This window comes from Paramormyrops kingsleyae, chromosome 25 (assembly GCF_048594095.1).
Source record: "Paramormyrops kingsleyae isolate MSU_618 chromosome 25, PKINGS_0.4, whole genome shotgun sequence".
Classification (NCBI taxonomy): Eukaryota; Metazoa; Chordata; class Actinopteri; order Osteoglossiformes; family Mormyridae; genus Paramormyrops; species Paramormyrops kingsleyae.
In genome coordinates this window covers 9,848,262-9,862,724 of record NC_132821.1, presented here as the reverse complement: position 1 = coordinate 9,862,724, position 14,463 = coordinate 9,848,262, and the positions used below count along the sequence as shown (strand labels likewise).

At 38.0% G+C, this 14,463-nt stretch overlaps 2 long non-coding RNA genes across 2 annotated transcripts; both read right to left on the bottom strand.

Annotated features, from left to right (window-relative positions):
* Positions 1-4,493: 4,493 nt before the first annotated feature.
* Positions 4,494-5,539, bottom strand: LOC140582682 (uncharacterized). The gene is made up of 3 exons (XR_011985493.1): positions 5,458-5,539; positions 5,287-5,342; positions 4,494-4,693 (listed from the first exon to the last, which is right to left on the bottom strand). It is a non-coding gene; the product is annotated as an uncharacterized lncRNA (long non-coding RNA).
* A 1,066-nt stretch (positions 5,540-6,605) lies between these two features.
* LOC140582865 (uncharacterized) lies at positions 6,606-10,858 on the bottom strand. Its single transcript, XR_011985658.1, has 9 exons — positions 10,649-10,858; positions 10,134-10,336; positions 9,725-9,793; positions 9,397-9,630; positions 8,906-9,012; positions 7,841-8,009; positions 7,017-7,708; positions 6,774-6,901; positions 6,606-6,687 (listed from the first exon to the last, which is right to left on the bottom strand). It is a non-coding gene; the product is annotated as an uncharacterized lncRNA (long non-coding RNA).
* Between the last annotated feature and the right edge of the window lie 3,605 nt (positions 10,859-14,463).

Genomic DNA, 14,463 nt, shown 5'->3' with positions numbered 1-14,463 from the left:
ATCAATGTTAATACAGTTTCATGCTCCCCGGTCGCCCAGAGGAGGATGGGATCCCTTTCCGAGTCTAGGTTCCTCTCAAGGTTTCTTCCTGCTAGAGGGAGTTTTTCCTTGCCACTGTCACCTCAGGCTTGCTTGCTGAGGTTCTGGCCGGTTAAACGTAAAGAGCTTTGTGACATTTTCATCGTTCTACTCGGATCAGATAAATTTTCTTATTCAATGAGCAAATACATTTTAAAAGCAGAAGTGTACATGTTATCTGGTATGATACAGAAACAGCTATAACATCCAACATGAGTTAAGACAGCAATATTTATTTATTTTGTTTCTGGTACTGATGAGACATCTGAGACGGTTGCATCTTTCTCTCCATCAGCATTTCCAATTGTAACTGAAGAATCTTCATTTTAATATCATGCTCTTCCTGCAGATACTTTAGCTTTTGCTAATAAAATTCAATTGCCAGCCTTTCCTGGAGAGAGAGTCTTTGGTGAGCAGTACTGGCTGACATTGCTCCTGCAGATGTGAGCGGTGAATCAACTTGCAGGTCTTGAGTACTGTCCACATCATTTTGTCCTTGAAACAAGAAAAGTCCATATGTATGGTCAAATAAATGCAGATTGCATGAAGAGATATTTCATATCAGATGACACAGAAGTAAATGAAAGTGTTAAAGTAGAGAAAGAAAAGGCAAAGTGAAATGTTCTCACATACTTGAGGTAGATGTGTGTGACACCTCATCTGAACCCTCCGGATGGTCGTCAGTTGAGATGTGCTCCAACATTGGCTGGCTCTCCATTATTCCAGGCCGTGAATCATCCAACTGATCGGGTTCTTCATTTGCCTATAAATTGTAAATAAGACAACCTCAGTTCAGCTAATTCAGACTAGTATAGGTGATTTTAAATTGATCTTGCCTACCGCAAGTCAGGACTCCATAGTGCAGTAATCAGTAATTAGTCATTCAGAAAGCCATTTTTAAAACCATGATTAACTATTCCAGATTAAGGCCAACCCCTGACTTAATTTAAACCGTATCTGGGAAACTGCCCCCTTAAGATTAAACTCAGTACCTTGATGCTGGTCTCTGGGACCTCAACGAGGACAGAACTCACATGTCTGTTACCCACAGCTTCAGTGGCGTCTCCCTCACTGTCTGCCTCAGGTCCCACACCTGAAAACAATACTGAATGGGGTGTACAGGCATTTGTTCCACTTTTCTTTACCTTCTTCCTAGTCACTCAGTGGAAAGGTGTGTGATCTACAGGTGATGCAGTAGGCCTACCTGTCTCAGCCTCTGCAGCTGGGCTGCAGATATCATCGTCAGCAGGAGGGCTGCATGATTCCAGGCACTGATGCAGAGTGTGGTCCAATGAGAGAAAATTCTGGACAATACTTCTCACGAAGTACTGCCCAGCAAACTTCCACTCAGACCCTGCTTTCACGATGGCATTTGGTGCGTCATATTTGACAAAGCACCTTTTTCTGCCCTTTGTGATGGTGAACTCGATACACCGTGTAACGCCCCCCTGCTCATAAAAGACCTCCACACGGTAGACTACTCTCTTAACCTTGCACATTTTGGTGACTAAAAGAAGTTTGCAGTTAATGCGTGTTGCAGAAAATGTCAAACTGAGATGATCGTCCGACAACGATCAAATTTATGCTCTGGGTTCTAGAACTTACACACGTAAGCAACTGTTTATGCATGTAAACAACTGCTTATGCACGTAAACTACTGTTCCAAAATCTTCTTGGAAACGGACTGGAACTGAATGGAGGAATGTCACTTTGTAGACGAAATGTATTTCGTGAGTGAAAGAAATGCATTTTGTTTACGTAGAGGGTGCGCGCCTGTGTAGCACCTTTCAATGAACAGAAGGTGGAGAACAGGTGTTACGGAAAATTCAGTTTCCCCATGTTCCCCCTGTCGCACGCTGATCTGAAATCACGACGTCACCCGCTGCTTCGTAGTTATACGGTTTCGCTGTCGTCTTAATGTCTTACTTTATTTCTTTCATATCTTTCTTAATGTCTTTAGTGTGCTCCGGGAAACAAACTATTTATGCAAAAACATCGCCTGTCTTTTCGATATCTGTGTATTTAAAGAACTGAAACTATTTCAATCGCTGGTAATACTCCTTTGCGTAATACTGTTTATTCTAATTATGGCGTAATTGTACGCAACTTACTCGTTACATTTAACTACTGCTGACAGCGCTGTACATGGAAATGCATGGCTGAATCACTTTTCATGAAACCATCAATACGTTTGCGTATAGATACGAAAGGGGAACACTATTAGCGTAAGGCTGGAATATATGGTTCCCCTCGATAAAGCAGACACACAGCAAGTCTGGACCTCGATACTGATAATACAACTTCATTATTACATTATGCAGTTATGTGCCTGAATGACTTTCAGCCATCTCACGTGGTTCTTCGCACAAATATGAAAGGGAAACACTATTTCCTAAAATCCAGGATATTCAGTTCCCCCTGCTAAAACAGGCATGCAGCAACTCTGGGCCTCAGTACTGATAGCAATAGTTTATAAGTATTTAATCATATCTAAATGACTTCTAGCCACCCCTCATACTTCCACAGACAGTAAGATGGGGGGAACGGATTTTCCCAGTGCCCGGGAAAATCTGTTCCCCCTACTTAAATCACAAAGACAGTGTTTCTAAAACATGCTGCTCTTTGTGTTAACTCTGATATAGGTACACATGTCATTGAATAACTTTCAGCCACCCCTCATACTCCCACAGCCAGCAAGGCAGGGGGAACGGATTTTCCCAGTGCCCGGGAAAATCTGTTCCCCCTACTTAAATCACAAAGACAGTGTTTCTAAAACATGCTGCTCTTTATGTTAACTCTGCTATAGGTACACATGTCATTGAATAACTTTCAGCCACCCCTCATACTCCCACAGCCAGTAAGGCAGGGGGAACGGATTTTCCCAGTGCCCGGGAAAATCTGTTCCCCCTACTTAAATCACAAAGACAGTGTTTCTAAAACATGCTGCTCTTTATGTTAACTCTGCTATAGGTACACATGTCATTGAATAACTTTCAGCCACCCCTCATACTCCCACAGCCAGTAAGGCAGGGGGAACGGATTTTCCCAGTGCCCGGGAAAATCTGTTCCCCCTACTTAAATCACAAAGACAGTGTTTCTAAAACATGCTGCTCTTTGTGTTAACTCTGCTATAGGTACACATGTCATTGAATAACTTTCAGCCACCCCTCATACTCCCACAGCCAGTAAGGCAGGGGGAACGGATTTTCCCAGTGCCCGGGAAAATCTGTTCCCCCTACTTAAATCACAAAGACAGTGTTTCTAAAACATGCTGCTCTTTGTGTTAACTCTGCTATAGGTACACATGTCATTGAATAACTTTCAGCCACCCCTCATACTCCCACAGCCAGTAAGGCAGGGGGAACGGATTTTCCCAGTGCCCGGGAAAATCTGTTCCCCCTACTTAAATCACAAAGACAGTGTTTCTAAAACATGCTGCTCTTTGTGTTAACTCTGCTATAGGTACACATGTCATTGAATAACTTTCAGCCACCCCTCATACTCCCACAGCCAGTAAGGCAGGGGGAACGGATTTTCCCAGTGCCCGGGAAAATCTGTTCCCCCTACTTAAATCACAAAGACAGTGTTTCTAAAACATGCTGCTCTTTGTGTTAACTCTGATATAGGTTCCTGTGTCATTGAATAACTTTCAGCCACCCCTCATACTCCCACAGCCAGCAAGGCAGGGGGAACGGATTTTCCCAGTGCCCGGGAAAATCTGTTCCCCCTACTTAAATCACAAAGACAGTGTTTCTAAAACACGCTGCTCTTTATGTTAACTCTGCTATAGGTACACATGTCATTGAATAACTTTCAGCCACCCCTCATACTCCCACAGCCAGTAAGGCAGGGGGAACAGATTTTCCCAGTGCCCGGGAAAATCTGTTCCCCCTACTTAAATCAGAAAGACAGTGTTTCTAAAACATGCTACTCTTTGTGTTAACTCTGATATAGGTTCCTGTGTCATTGAATAACTTTCAGCCACCCCTCATACTCCCACAGCCAGTAAGGCGGGGGGAACGGATTTTCCCAGTGCCCGGGGAAAACTGTTCCCCCTAATTAAATCAGAAAGACAGTGTTTGTTTGTTTGGTTTTTTTTTTTAGAAGAATAAGCTTAGGTATTTTATACATTATTTTAATAAATCTTTTAAAGTTAACAACATCAAATAAATTAAATAGCTGTTTAACAGATATAACCAGTTAAATAATTGCAAACTTCAGTTAAAAGTGCAAAAGAACCATTCAGAAAATGCTAACATGCATAAGTTGAAAACTCGCTTAACGAGTTTTTGGTATCTTTCCGAAAACTTAACAATAAAAAATGTTAAAATATAATTACAAAATAATTAACATAAATACAGAAAAACAACCAAACTTAACAACAAAAAAACAAAACGTCACATGTAAATAAATAAATAAATAAATAAGGCAGAAGTTTCAAAGATTCCAAACTACTTCTTATTAAAAGTGCAAATGCCAAAATAATTCACTATTCATTAAAAAATTAAGCAGTCTTATGTGTAATTAGACATTCTGCACAAAATAAGTCCACATCTGTGGCTGGGTTTCCACTGCAAGACAAATGGAACCACCTGTCACATCCATTGCAGGCAATCTGAAAAAATAACAAAAATAACCACAACATTATTTCTAATAAATATCAAATCTCAATAAAAATATGACATGTAGTTTTATAGTAACTGCAAGTGTTTATTAGTGTAGCATTGAGACTGCCGACTAATTTTGATTATTTAAAAAATATAACGATAAACAAGTCTCCTATAGGAAATCAGCACTATGTGAAATTTCTCATTAAGCAAATGTTATATGGAGTACAATACTAAACCAAATGAAGCAGATTAAAATAGAAGATTCCAATCATTTTGTTAAGCGTAGTGGCTGTGAAGGCAGTATGCTTGTCTCTTAGCACTAGGTTTGCAACTTTCTATACAGTCATTTCAGTGGGGGTTTCTACGGGGTACTCTGGTTTTATCTCAAAAACATAGACAGTAGCTGAGCTGAGTGTTAAAGTATCCAAGTGGAGAGTGAATGTGATTGTGTGTTTTGTGTATGTGTCCTATAGTGAACTCTCACTTTATCCAGGCAGTACTCATGCAATACAGCGGGTTATCACATTTTTAGATAAAATAAGTTTTAAAAAGTCAGTGTGCATATGTGACTGCCTGCATTTATTGATTGCTCCTTTACCCATGAGTTGTCCGTTTCAACTTCTCCACAGATTGAACAGACGTCAGTGATGTCATCTGTTAAACATAAAATGTATGCAGAAGAAAACCCTTTATTAAGGAAGATATGACAAAGTGCATATTTGCTGATACAACAAAACAAACAGAGTTGTAGATCCTTTATGTTACTTACCTGACTCCTGGAGAAGTCTTATGGCCATTTCCTTTCTGAACTGGTCAATCGTCTGTGGATTATTAGAGAACCAGACAGGCTGGTCTTCCAGTATTTTCTCTGCAAACTACAAATATTTAAAATGTCAGAAAGAAATGCAAAACTTCAAATAGAATACAAAAAAACTTTGTATTTATTGCATACCTTGCACACGAATACCCCACGATACCACATCTCTCTGCTGTGTATGTGGGAGAGTCTCACACCTCCATCTGGATACATTGCATCCTTTACTCCTCATAAATGCTCTGTAATTTAATTGAATATTTATTTTGTCATATATATTATTTTATTATACAGTTCATACGTGTGTGTGTATGTGTGTGCGTGCATGCATGCGTGTGTGTCTTTCATTTGTCAAATGGGACAGACAATATCTGTAATTGGTACCTTGTGCTGTCAAGGCGTTTGTGGATCTTCTCTTTTGATTCCCCCAGTGGATCCAAAAAAACAGTTTTCTTTATAGATGGGTATATAACAAATACCACGGTGCAAAAAATTTATAGTCAGAAATAAACACTAAATGACGTGTACTTGCAACATAAAAATACATTTATGCAAATAAAGCTACAGAATGACTGCACCCAAAAAAGTCAAAAGCCAAAAACTGAAACAAATGAGGCAGATAATTTGACAGGAAATCTATGTAAAAAAACCAGCAGATAAATTAATGATTACAAATTGGTTGATTGTGGAGAAGTGAAGAAGAGACAGAAATGATCTCTCAACTAGAGCAGGTACTTACAGTATCCCAGCACTACATAACATAATAAGGGCAAGGGTATGGAAATGTTGTATTATATATTATTTAATGTGTCATAATTGTGTATATCTACTTACAGCAAGAGTCCAGTGTCCATGCTCCCCAATAACACCCAGAAACAACTTGAACCCATTTGGGTCCACCTAAATTATGCAGACCATAACAGCACTGTCTCAACTGAAAATTTCATACAATACAATACAATACAATACAATACAATACAATAAAATACAATACAATACAATACAATACTCATTCACAGCTTTCATTATGAAAGACTGTCAGTTACTTTGATACTGCACCTTTCTAAGGATTCTGTAGGATCCCCGCCACACCTTAGTCATGGCATATGAATCAATAAGAAATGCCTTTTCAACTCTCTCCTGGTTATGCTGCCTTATCAGTGCAAATAAGTATCCATTTATAACCTTTGGAAAGACAGACAACATTTTTAATGACACTGATATATTTTCATGTAGAGTCATATTGTCTGAATCATGTGTGACTGGCCTACCTCACTCTCAAGTTCTCTCCCAGGTGCAATCCGTGCTATATCCCAGTTAAATATTTTATAGGAACCAATCTTAGAGAGCAGTAACGTTTTCTTTTCCTCAGCTTTGCCTGACCAAGCTGCATTGACACCTGCCAAAGTTATTACACACAATGTTAAGAGCCACTTAAAAACCTTAAAACCTTTTACAATTAAATAACTTAAAATGAAAATAATACAGCATTATACAATAAATGTATCACCTACTTTTCTCAACTTTGGAAAACGTGGTCGGTGCTGGAGACTGTGGGTCCTGAGGGGTCAGTGCAGGGGACTGTGGGTCCTGAGGGGTCAGTGCAGGGGACTGTGGGTCCTGAGGGGTCAGTGCAGGAGACTGTGGGTCCTGAGGGGTCGGTGCAGGAGACTGTGGGTCCTGAGGGGTCAGTGCAGGAGACTGTGGGTCCTTAGGGGTCAGTGCAGGGGACTGTGGGTCCTGAGGGGTCAGTGCAGGGGACTGTGGGTCCTGAGGGGTCAGTGCAGGAGACTGTGGGTCCTGAGGGGTGGGTGCTGGAGGTTGTGAGAAACTTTTTTGAAGTCTGTGAGGCACACGTGGCAGTTCTTGAATATATGGAACCAGATGATCCAAATTAATTTTGAGAAACTTTATCCCTTTCTCATTAACCAACATTCTTCCCTTCAATCGAGGTTATTGTGAATGGCCCCAGAAGCTCTTTGTCAAGCTTTCCTCCTTTTCTCTCCAGACTCCTGACATTCTTCCTGAGAACTTTGTCGCCAATTTTAAGATTTTGTGGTGTAGCCCCAAGGCCCAGCTTTCTTCTCCTTGTTTTTTCCCTTGCTTTTGTCATATTTTTCTTCACTGCACTGAATATTAGGTCCTGAGTTTTAAGAGCAGGACTGACAATTTCGTCCTCCAAAACTGTCTCCACTGTTTCATTAATCTAGGCAATAATAAATAAATAACATTACTTTTACATCACCGATACTTTTAGGTTATCATTATAATATCTATCTTTCAATGTGAAGAAACAGATGTTTTGAGAAATATAAATTATTACCACAAATATACTCACATCAAAAGACTCTGGGACCTCTGAAAAATAACGAGCCTCCCTGCCAAACATAAGGAAGTATGGGGAAAACATTGTAGTCAGTTGTTTTTTGGTCCTGATGTTGAAAAGGACGGCATCAAGATAGGTGTCCCATAATGTGGGTCTTTCATCACAAACTTTTGAAAGGGTTCTAAAGAGAACAGAAGGAGTTTCAGGAGTTTACACACAGTGGTGGAGGAAGTACTGAAGCTTAGTACTTAAGTAAAAGTACAAATATTGTGCAAAATATGTACTCAAGTAAAAGTAGAAGTGCTACATCAACAATCTTACTTAAGTGAAAGTACTAAGTACTTACTTTTAAATTTACTTTAAAGTATTTTTTTAAGTAAAAGTACTCACCAATGGTTTATCTCGACGTCTCGGGTGTGCCATTTTGTAAAAGAATAGTAGATATACTGACTTACGCCTCTACCGATGTCATTGCTCGTAACAATTACAAGGAACTATACAGTATATGTGTATTGGAAAGTTTGGTGTGCTTATTGTGCGTGCACTCTGCAATACTGTCTGTATCCTAACTTAGAATTATGTGGATGACAAGTTATCTACTAGGTATCACCATTAATATACCATTAAGATAAACCATGTTGAATGGGTCCATGTTGAATGTCTCATCTTCTTGAAATCAAGCCAGTCTACCAGCTCGTGCTGCTAATTGACGCACGCTCTGCCATCATTGGAGCTAATAAAGCCACCTGATTGGTAGGAAATGGCAAGCAACGGCAGAATGCAATAGGCTAACTATTTTTTCATGCAAGATTTTAAGGAAATTGTGTTCATGAAATGTAACGACTAACGGCATAAATTGTAGAAATGTAGTGGAGTAGAAAGTACAGATAATTGCCGCAAAATGTAATGGAGTAAAATAAAAAGTATGCATTATTATTTTTACTTAAGTAAAGTACAGATATGTAAAAATGTACTTAAGTACAGTAACAAAGTACAAATACTTTGTTACATTCCACCACTGTTTACACATAATATGCAGTGTAATACCTTAAATAAGTCATGCAAACAGGAAGTTACCTCTGTATAGTACCATTCATCCGTTCCACCAGTCCATTAGTTTGAGGGTGGTAAGGTGAACAGAGACTTCTCTCAATACCAAACAAGGTGCATACTTCTCTGTTTACCTAGGGAAAGACCAGCAGGAAAAATAACACCGTGGACTTCACATTTTTGGTGACATTTCTAACCAAAATTAGTATACAGTGTTGTTTTTTTTTTATTGCTGATAATGTAGATAATTTTCTGGTTTTGATATACCTTTTATCCAGACAAAATTGTTCTCAGTCAAACCCTGAATGAATATGTATCTGAACTGTACAAGGCTATTCTTGAACATTTTTCAATATAAAAATTATTCCGATGTCCAACTTAAATGTAATGTTTTCATTAATATTGTATTAAACTACTTCACATTCCTCTTTGTCAAACCAGAAAAATTAAAATGAAAAGATATGTGTGTGCTGTTATAATGCCCATACTTGCTATTCAAAAAATGACATATATCCAACCTGATTAACAAATTCTCTGCCTTGATCAGTGAGAATCCTCTTTGGTGCTCCAAATCGGTAAAAAAAATTCACAATGCACATGGTGACATCTCCTGCTGCTTTTGAGGGTAATGGATATGCCTCTACCCACTTTGTAAAATAATCAATCAGTACACAAATGTACTGATTGCCTTTTTCAGTCAAGGGCAATTTTCCAATAAGGTCCATACCAACTAATTCCCATGGTTCATTTACCTACAAACAGAAATAAGTTCATTAGTAATTATTAAATGGAATAATGCTAATAGCTATAAAATCACAGAAATGAGAAACAAATTAAGTTACTTACAGTTATTGGAATATAAGCTTCTTTGAGTTTTATTACCCTTTTAGACTGGCATGCTGGGCATTGTTTAATCTGCATTTAAACATATAACATGAATACATTTAAAGAGCAATGTTAAGAACTATTTTCTAATAAATGTATAGATGAATCCATTCTAAAATAACTATTCTTTAAAAGATATTATATCAATGATGTATTATGTAGGAACCAATACATTAATTTTGGAAGACAACAGTTGATTTAGTGTTATAGCATAGTAAGAACACACATTTATAGACTTATTATAATTTTAGATAATGATTACAATTGTATTTCAGTCTTTAAGACATGTTACATCGTCTACGTGTCATTTGCCATGCAAATGCTTATCATAGGCTTTAATTAGCCTAATTGTAAATAATTAAAAACTTACCCAATTTTCGATATCGGCAGTCATGCTAGGCCAGTAATACCGTTTGGAAATTGCATCCTGCGTTCTTTCTTTTCCACTCTGTCCACCTGTGGCAGTGGCATGGAACTCTTTAAAAACGTCATCTGCCTCTTCAGCACTTCGCACAACTTTAACCAAGCGCTCTTCATTTGTGCCCTTTCGGCGGACATAATAAAGCACCCCATCTGTCAAGAGATTAAATAAATAAAGCAGAACCTCGATTGCAAAATATGTGTATGCCACATACCAATTTGGTATTTTCATTTTGATACAAAACGCCATATATTGTAACAAAGGCAAAATGTAAAATAATGGCCTATAAAGCTAGGCCTGTTAGGTAAGATGTGGTCAACAGGCTTAGGATAGACATGGAAAGTATATTTTTATGTAACATAATTATACCTTTTACTTAAGTAATGTAGGTCTATGTAAAATATTTGTATGACTCATGATTTAAGACAGATCACTATGGTAGGCCTGTTTAGAATACATTTTACCTTTGATGGAATACTGTTGCGCACGTCGTCGAATGACATATTTTTCTGCCTTAGTTCGGGAATCAGGATATTTGCCAGCTGTTAAATATGTATATATTATACCATACTGTATTGGATCCATTTTGTCAATCTGTTAGTAGTCACACTCGAAAAACTATAATCGACCGCTATCTTCTTTCGCCTTCCAGAACTGAGAAACGTACAATGATGCAAACGACGTAGATATTTACGACAGAGCAATGCTGTTAAAATGATCTTTCAGAGAAAGCGTATGCGTCATGGAATAAACCAGGGCCTGATTATACAAAAAATCTGTACCACTGCCCCAAACAAACAAACAAACGAATAAATAAAATATAGCGCGTATAAAAGATTGAGTGGAAGTAAAATGTAGTTATTTGTTTATGAATGTTCTTAACAAAATCCAGGCAGTACAGTTATTGCTCACCATATGAAGCAAAGGTCCATACAAATCAAATTAATATGTTTCTAAATCTATTAGATTTATTATTAAAGTTGTGGCAGCATTGAAATACTTGTGATTTTTTTTTTTAATGAACAACAGACTTTAGTCTTTATTCTTGATATTTAAGAATTGAAGATACGTTCAAGTGAAATTGGGGAGTCTGAGTAAAGATCTCAAACCATAACTTAGGTTTAATCCTAAGTAAGTGGGAATGTGGTGAATCATTCTGCATTATAACATGTTTTAGAAACACTGTCTTTCTGATTTAAGTAGGGGGAACAGATTTTCCCGGGCACTGGGAAAATCCGTTCCCCCTGCCTTACTGGCTGTGGGAGTATGAGGGGTGGCTGAAAGTTATTCAATGACATGTCCATGTACCTATAGCAGAGTTAACATAAAGAGCAGCATGTTTTAGAAACACTGTCTTTGTGATTTAAGTAGGGGGAACAGTTTTTCCCGGGCACTGGGAAAATCCGTTCCCCCTGCCTTACTGTCTGTGGAAGTATGAGGGGTGGCTAGAAGTTATTTAGATATGATTAAATACTTATAAACTATTGCTATCAGTACTGAGGCCCAGAGTTGCTGCATGCCTGTTTTAGCAGGGGGAACTGAATATCCTGGATTTTAGGAAATAGTGTTTCCCTTTCATATTTGTGCGAAGAACCACGTGAGATGGCTGAAAGTCATTCAGGCACATAACTGCATAATGTAATAATGAAGTTGTATTATCAGTATCGAGGTCCAGACTTGCTGTGTGTCTGCTTTATCGAGGGGAACCATATATTCCAGCCTTACGCTAATAGTGTTCCCCTTTCGTATCTATACGCAAACGTATTGATGGTTTCATGAAAAGTGATTCAGCCATGCATTTCCATGTACAGCGCTGTCAGCAGTAGTTAAATGTAACGAGTAAGTTGCGTACAATTACGCCATAATTAGAATAAACAGTATTACGCAAAGTAGTATTACCAGCGATTGAAATAGTTTCAGTTCTTTAAATACACAGATATCGAAAAGACAGGCGATGTTTTTGCATAAATAGTTTGTTTCCCGCAGCACACTAAAGACATTAAGAAAGATATGAAAGAAATAAAGTAAGACATTAAGACGACAGCGAAACCGTATATCTACGAAGCAGCGGGTGACGTCGTGATTTCAGATCAGCGTGCGACAGGGGGAACATGGGGAAACTGAATTTTCCGTAACACCTGCTTTGATTTTCCAGACCCGTGTGACTACGTTTAACTTTAATTTCAATGTCATTTAAATTTAATAAAATGTGATTTAAATGTAATAGAAATAGCTTCTGGGCTCATACTTTCACGTTTGCATGTACTCATTGGTGTCACTGTTTTTTTATTACATTTTGAATATTTTTGAGCCTAGCCAATGAAAAATCGCGCCGCCTATTCCCTACTGTTGTCGGCTATATTACCTAGGCGGTTCACGGCTAAATACCACGCTCCCCGGTACTTCACATCAGACGCACTGAGTAGCCTGCGTGTATAATACAAGGTTAAAATTCCAATGGATTAATACCAGGAGTCACAGATGGTCTGTGGATCCTCGTAAAATCGCTGCAGCAAATGCGTTTTATGAACGAATTTAAATGACTTGTTGTTGGAAGCAGATACATTCAGCCTTCTGTCCGCGAAATGCAAGGTGCTGATATCAGATTTGACGTTTTATCTGAATGTCAGAGACTGTTTTAGTTCTGAAGTGTGTTCGGACTGAATGAACATTTGAACTAGACTGCAGAGGTCGCGCAGAGTTTGCGTTTGTAAGAGTTAACGTGAGTAATCTCGACGGAGCTTTGTAATTTAATTTAAAAAAAATGTAATTGTAATCCGTTACAGTTAAAAAAGTGTAATTAAATTACAGTTACTTATGGAATTATTCATGATTACAATTTTAGTTACATCATAAGATTGTATGCTAAACCTGGCTAATATCTTTAATAAGTGTTTTTATTGCTTTTCATGTTTTTCTTATGTAAAACATCCTCTTTTGCTATTTCCCTCCACAGCCGAACTTTTTAAACTATTCGATGCTTCTGATTGGTTATCCTGTCACGCATGGTTCGAATTACGGGGGGTACAGTACCCCCCAATCAAGACCCAGACCCCCCCCCCCAAAGAGACAAAAATAGCAGTTTGAAGGGGTCTTAACATTTTTCTTTTGTTGTAAAAAAAAAAAAAGCTAACCTCACCTCTATGTAAAACAATTTCAGACACTCCTAATGTGGACCGTACCATTTAAATCACCTCGGCGCTAGAAGCAGCCAGTCGGTTGCGTCATTCATTCTCATTGAGTGACATGTTCGTTGTGTTCGTCTGTCATTTTACTGTTTGTCGTGCATAATTGGTCAAAGTAAGTAGTCAGCAGAAGTCTAGCTTGTTGAAAATGTGTTATTTTACAACCTTCATTTATTCGTCTAAGTGTTTCATCTACTAATGCAAGCTGACGTCTTTATAAGTTGAATTACTTACCATTGTCCTTCTGAGGCCGGTACAGTCAACGTTAGTCACTTTAACTAACAAGATAAGCTAAGTTTTCTGTTTAATCCAGGCTTATTTGGTGAGGTAAAATCGATCATGGTCATTTTCCTAGGAGATGAACTCTCTATGTTTTCATTCTCATTTTATCATGAATAAATTGTGCCTTTCTGAAATTAATACGCCTGTGTGGTTTGTTATTAGGCTAATGTTAATGCATAAGAAGGTCTAACGTTATGCTCTGAAAAAACATTACTATAAGTGAAACTTTTTTTTTTTTTTCAAACAACAATTTTTATTTTTAAACTTTGTCATAAAGATTAATACAACGTTCGCGTTTTCTATTATAACCCTATGTAACTATAGGATACTTGTCTATATACTCTCAATGTCCATCAGTTCCACAAAAGAGTCACCATTCAGACTCTGCAAGTAGTCATAGAACACCTTCCAGATGGACCAGAACACACAAAGTCTGTTCTTCAAAAAGTAGGTAATCTTTTCTAAAGCAAGACATGAAGTCATCCCCTTTATCCATTGAGGCACGTCAGGACATTCTTTTTTTTTCCAAAAGCATGCAATTACACGTTTGGCTTCCAGCAGACAAAGAATCAGCAGCAATCTTTCATGTTTGGTAATTTTAAAATTCAAAGGACAAATATGTAATATACACAGCTTGGGATCAATAGGAATTACTTTACCGATGATTTTACTTACGATGTTCAATATTTTAACCCAAAAACAATTAACTTTAGTGCATTCCCACATACAATGAAATAAAGTTCCCTTCTCTTGCTTACATTTATAGCATTCATCAGGAATATTCGGGTTGAAATGGTGTAACTTGACTGGAG